The 6,653-nt window shown below is 40.9% G+C and overlaps 1 pseudogene; it reads right to left on the bottom strand.

The window, feature by feature from the left end:
• LOC104080436 overlaps positions 1-6,653 on the bottom strand; it is a 66,741-nt pseudogene that overhangs the window by 9,097 nt on the left and 50,991 nt on the right.

The raw sequence follows: 6,653 nt of genomic DNA, 5'->3' as shown, positions 1-6,653 counted from the left end.
AAGGAACTGGGCAGTGACACGCTATAAAAATGCAGCTTTTAGCAGGGGTGAGCTTGAACAACACTGAAGGCAGCAAGTATGCAAAGAAGGAGTAAAAAGAGCATTGTTTTTTTCAGCGTATTCAGTTATCGATCTTTCAATGATCTCCGCTGCTTTCTTAGAAGACTGACGAGCTTGAAGCTCTGTACCTCGACCCCCTCGGCTTCCTCAATGAGCCTCCTGCTGACGGAGCGCAGGGCCTCCCGCGGCCACTCATGAAACCAGTCAATAGCCGTGCAGTTAACTACGGCTGGGAACTTCCGAGCTCGCGCTCGCAGCGTGGCACCGGCAGGAGAGAAACACAGAACGATCTGCGGAGAGGAGGGAGGGAGGGAAAAGAGAGAGAAAAGAATCACACGGCAAGTTGAGGCGATCAAAGAAAGGCATGCAACGAACCATGGCCCAGCGCTGGCGCCGGCCAGCGCATAGCTGAGGCTCCAAACCACATTTGTCAGCTACTGAACTTTGTCAGCTACCTTGGGCAAACAGAGTTTACTCTCCCTTTCCACTGTACAAACACAGCATACTTGCAGCTTCCTTCCCCTCTCTGCACGTTGGTATCAGTTACTGGGTTTGACAGCAATAAATAATAACGCAGCCACGGGGACTGGCTGGCACGCAGACAGCCAGAAGGCGCACGTTCAGCTGGTCACGGTGACACAAACCCCGTTCTTGAGTTGCTAAATCTATTCAAGCCACTTCCTGCCACTTTAATACGCACTGCAACCCCATTAAAAGAATGGGAAGAAAAGGAGATCTGGATCTCAGTTTGTATGTGAAGTTTTAGGGACTACTCTTTACAAAAGTGGAAAGGGATGTCCAAACAAGGGTAGGCTAAAACAGTCAAAGAAAAATAAATAAATCTGTGATTGGCTGTTAGTATCACTGGGCCTACCCCAAGCAACTCACATTTAGGAAGGAAGGGGTACTCTAGTCTCTCAGTTGTATCTGTGGACCTACTTACTGCCATTAGCATGTGTTTTGGCCATTGCATTTGCTTTTAGTTAATTAGCAAAATGGCAGACATCAGGCTGCTAAGACAGAACTGGAGTCTCTCCTACGCGCTTCTTATGAAGTGAGCTATTTTTGCTCTACAGGGCTTCTCAAACCATATAGCATCGATATTGTTAATTCCAATAGAAAATATCCAAATGGTATCAGAACAGACTATCACTTCCCCAACAGCCACAAGAGCCATGCCAGAGCCCAGCCAGGCATGCTAGGGAAGTGACAGGTTTATTCTGCCTCTGGAGTAATCGGGAATTGACACTACCTATTAAGAGAAAACTGGATGAAAAAGGAAGAAGAGCAGAAAGTTGAAAGAAAAGAAGGAAAAAAAGGAGTGAAGAAAGGAGGAGGTTGACCTGGGACAATACTTCACTGGGTTTTAAAGCAGTCAAAGAGGAGAGAGAAAGTGATGAGTCGATAGCAACAGTGGAAAAAGCTTCTATGGCATCTGGAAAGAAGATTACACGGAAAATGGAAGAGTCTTGCCACTGTCTCAGAGCTTCTAAAAATACATCTCTGCACTGGAAAACACAAGACAACAATTTCTGCAATTAACCTTTAGTTATGAGCAAAGATGAGTAAGTTTCAGTAGAACTAAGTCAAAACAAGAAAATCTTTTACCATTATTCAGAAAATCCTCTTGAAAAGAAATTGTTTCCTGGGACATTTATGCATTTTGTAAAGCTTGGGTTTTATGCTGAACCACAGGGTATGTCCTTTTTTTATTCCCACCCTTCCTAGCAAAATCAATTAAGCAATGGCATCTGGTCAGGCTGTATCTCACAAAAAACTTCTTTCTCATGGCTCCACAAACTGAGTGGAATTTTGAGATTACTGAAGGCTTCAGATCAATGATGCCATTTTCAGAAGAGTGTGATATGGCCAAGTGTAACAGCAAGAAAAGCACAAGTGGTCCCTTCTATTGGGAGCCATGGTGGACACAGAGGAGAAGAAAGGCAGAAGAGGTGTGAAACAATCTCAAAAGAAAAAAAAAAAGAAAGACCTGAAAAAGGGTAAGAGGAAGAAGCAAGGAAGGAAACAGAAGCAATGATAGTCTCCCATGTTGTGACAGACAGGAAGAGAAATGATGCAGACTAAAATACTAAATAGGGCATGAAATAGAGAAGAATTCACTGAAATCTCTACTGGTGAGTCAACCATAAATATTCAATAAACTAGAGCCCCCAAACCCGTGCTTTAGACTGCACTGTGAATTCACTGCATGTTCCACCATCTTTTAATCCATTTACTTTAAATTTCTAAATGGAGGGTATTCACTAGTACCTATTCCATTTCCAACGTGCTTACCAGTTTCCCAAAGCTACAAGATCCCATAGTACATTTTTTGTCTGTCTCATGGAATAGGATGTAGAGGACTATTTCACATTAAAACAGAGTTTTGAATTGCTGTAGTTATTCTGGTCCCCCTACTGATCTAGTTTATTGTCAAACAGAGGAAAATACCTCTCTTACATGAACCTAAAATTCTTCTAACCACAGGTGATTTGCACATTTGTCTAGGAAGTACTCGAGAACGTGTCAGCAAGAGAAACCACTGGTTTTAAATCACTTGTGACCTTTGACTCCTGCAATAATTACAAACAGCAGTGCATGTTCTCATATTTGCAAGAAGATAATGTTCTCCTCCGTTCTTCAAGAATTTAGGCAGAAATGTAGACACCCATGCAAAAACACAATGGAGTCCAGGTTGTCCAGAGATGTTACAAAGGCCGATCAGCAAGTTGGTCTAAGGTACAAAAGAAAATGTCATCTACTTTAAATGTGTTCAGGATGAAAAGGTAAATGGCAGCAATGTCCATGTAGAAATCCATTCTAGCCAGGTGGTGAAAACCACGCTAAAACTGTACAGAGACCACAGAAAGATCTTGGAATTTACAGCAAAATTTTATCAGGCTGATAAGAAAGAAGGGCAAACACCGAAGAAACAATCAAAACGATACAAGAAGAAATGGTCTCCACCCCAAAACTCTCAATCAGAGAAGAAACGTACATGAAGAACCTGCTAGATCTGTTTCGCGATTCTCAGAGACCTTGGACACTTCTGTGAGTTTTCCTGTTATACCATGTATCCTTCAATTAGACATTCTCTCTCCCTCTCATTCACGTCACCTCATTTTCTGATAAAATTCTGTGTTCAGTTATAATATCAGAGACATGGTGAGCAACGTTGATGCGTCGGGCACCTTATTTTCTCCTCTCTTATTCCTCTAGCAGCCACCTTATCAGACCTGCATACGATCCCTGCTATGGTAGCGGCAGTAATGGAGAGCCTAGAGATATCTCTCCTCTTTGATGTGCTTCCCACAAATGCCCTTGCTATAGCAGTGGTGCCAAACTGAATCTATCACACCTCTGAAGCTGCAAACCTTACGCAGTCTTGCTGGAAGTTACATCTTCTACACCCTCCTACGCTGCTCACATTGCTTATATTTGGTCTTAACTCTCTAAGTACTGGACTGCAAGAAGAGTCCAAATCAAAGTCTTGGACCATTTGCCAAACACAAATCAGAATTTAGTGTTTTCCTTAGTCTTGTACCCTAATTAATATTTTATCCTCTCTAAATATTAAACAACTGTTTGTAGGGAATGATTACTATTTATGCCATATTTATATCAATCTTATGTTGAACTTTAGGGGAGAGGGTGCTTTTTCTACCCCATGTCATTTATTAGGAGCGATTTAAAAGAACTACTTCTGTCTATAAGGAGCTGCATTGGTTTATATGAACTGCGGATCCCTGAGAAGATAATACTGACCTTTGAGGATTGTTTACTTTTAACTTTATTCTAGCATCTAAATTCTGGATTTACTAAGTCATACCCATACTCACCTGTTCTCTCCTTGCCCTTAGCCAGCCCTCCAAAAAAATTTCTAAACGTTTTAAAGAGAACATTTTAGTGGCATGTTCTAATCTTTATTCTAATCTCATGTTCATCCAGCACAGTACTACAGGATAACCACAGGACACAAAAGCCTCTCAACTGTTAACTTCCATACCAAATGAGTACGGAACAGGAGGTGAACAGTGACGAGTGAAGACAGACAGGAGAGAAATGGTTGAAGTAACAGCGCATCTAGCACAAGTTGCTAAACACGGTAAGCGAGTCCTAGTGACAGAAAGTCTTTGCAAGAAGTACCAGGCACACACTAGTCCTACCAGGATTATTTGGCTGGAAAGCCCAACCAAGAAAAAGGAAATATACCCGAGTAAGTATCCTGGTCTCAACTGTCATAACTTCCCTGAAAACAGCTAGTTTAAAGGCAGGTGAACGTAGTATATATGAAATACACATACACCAATCTTTTGCTTGCAATGCAGACATATTCAAATACTTAGCTGTTATTTCACAAGTGCAGATTGCAAAGCAAAAGGTAACTCTTGAAAATAACTGCTATGAAGGCTAAGAAGAGAGGGACTAGATGGGAAGATCTGCAAAAGCTAATAATAAAGAGAACGATTTCTCAATCCTTTAATAAATTATTTCTTGGAATAGCTAGTTCTAGAACTCAAATTTAAACACACTATTAAAATTTCCATTACTTTTCTCTAAAACACGAAGTTACAACTGAGTGATTTTTACTATATTGTATTGTTAGGCAGGAAATTCCAACACAGCCCTGGATATAATGTGACACCCTAATTAGATAAATATGTCTTTGTTAATTATTTTTTGTGGACAATAAAAAATAGGATACATCATATACTTGAAAAAATAGTCATAAAAAGCAGGTAACCAGACCCTCATCATGGCATAACCTTTCTACATCCTTTAGCTTTAGTGAAGTTTGGTAAAATCGTATCAGGCAAGGATTTGATGCGGCATGTTTTCAGGGTTCGTTTGCATTCCCATCAGTGAATTCCTAATATTATAAAGGACCTTGTGCACTGCTTGCTTTGCATGCAGAATAATGAAGATGCCATGTGATCTGATAACAAGAGATCTGTGAGGAAAAATGAGTAATTATTACTGACCACATTTTGAGCAATCCTTGCGTAAGCAAGGAGGTCATATTTTGAAAACATTTATCTGATCTTTAAGGTCCCTTCCAACCCAAACCATCCTATGATTCTATGATTCTTCCCAGGCTATAAATGACAGTTTAATTTGACAGAGGGGAAAAAAAAAAAAGGAATAGGAAATGCTCCATGTAAGAAATGTTTCATTTCTTGCAAGACAACCAGGATATAAATATTACAGTGAGGGTATTTCATATACTAACAGAAAAACTTAGGAAGTTCTCCAAGATAGACCCATCCGTTTCTTTGAAAGAAATGTGGATTGAGAGGGACTGTGCCAGAGTCTTTCATCTGACATTTTTAAGATTTAAATTTGCACAACTGAGTAATGAAGACAATCAGCGTGGACAAATGAACTGCTATCATGTGAAATTAATATCAACTTCCACATAGCATTCACCACTCCTAAGAACACAAACCCCCTCTTTTCTCAAATGTCCCATTTGAGCCTCACACTCATGTGTCACTCTCACTACAGATGTGTCTTTTACACTGTATTTTTCAGCTCAACCTCCTCCTGCTTATCTCAGATATGCAAGCTCTCTAGGTTCACTGAGTGCTTCAAACAGAGCAAGGCAGACAACAGTGTTTCTTAATACTAATGAACTAAAGAGCGTCTTGGCACATGCTTGACCTGGGTCTGACAGGGCCCATCCTATTTAAGTGTTAGCACACTCACTTGCATGGTTTTCCCATGTGAAGCTAAGCAGTGCTGCAGCAGGAGTAAGGAGCTGTACAGATCAGGAATCGTTCCTAACCAGCTCTACGCCGCCGCCATCATCTTGTGAGCAGAGCAAGGGAAAAGCTAAGCCATGTGGATGCCAGCCATGTCACAGAATCAGAGAAATGCCACTAGTTCTCAGGAAAATACACTTCATAAATTTACTAATGTAGATGCATCCTTAAAAATCAGCTCTCTAAGTACTCAAGAAAAGATGGCTGACATCCAAATGAGAAAAGCCTGGAGCTTTTCATAGAGAAACAGGAACTCTGCAAGAGCCTGCCAACTGCAGAAGCAGCTGGTTTGTGTGCTACAGAACTTAGAAATTCTCAATAGCTTCTTGGCTGTCTAATAACATAACTGAGCCTTCATTCGATGGGAGGGCAGTAACTATGCCTGTCTGTCTCTGATCCACTGCCTCCTTGGTGGCAATTGGTTGGTGAGTTCAGAAATTAGTTGGGAGGTGAGACTGATCAAGTGATAGACAGCATGATCAATTAAACCCTTACTTCCCATTGAATCAGACAAATATAATCACATCTGGAGTTAGTATTAGTTTAACATAGAACCAGAAACCCTAAAAACATGGTTCTCTTTGGCTGCGATTAAAGCAGTCAGGCTAATAGGCACGTGTCTTTATACCCTCAAAGGAAAAACCACGAGAGCTGGCCAAAAGCTGAGCTGTGATGGGACTGCACAAGTTCCTCTCGGCTTCACAGATAAAAGAGATGTTCTGTCAGTGGCAAAACAGACCACAAGGAAAATGCTAACATGTCTTAATGAAAGAGGACTTGGAAATCATTTAAAAGCAAAGTAATAGTAATAATATGGACAGGATTGCCTGT

Source organism: Fulmarus glacialis, unplaced genomic scaffold, assembly GCF_000690835.1.
Source record: "Fulmarus glacialis isolate BGI_N327 unplaced genomic scaffold, ASM69083v1 scaffold10790, whole genome shotgun sequence".
Lineage (NCBI taxonomy): Eukaryota > Metazoa > Chordata > Aves > Procellariiformes > Procellariidae > Fulmarus > Fulmarus glacialis.
Note: the sequence above shows the minus strand (reverse complement) of the source record. Positions and strands in the feature narration are given on the sequence as shown.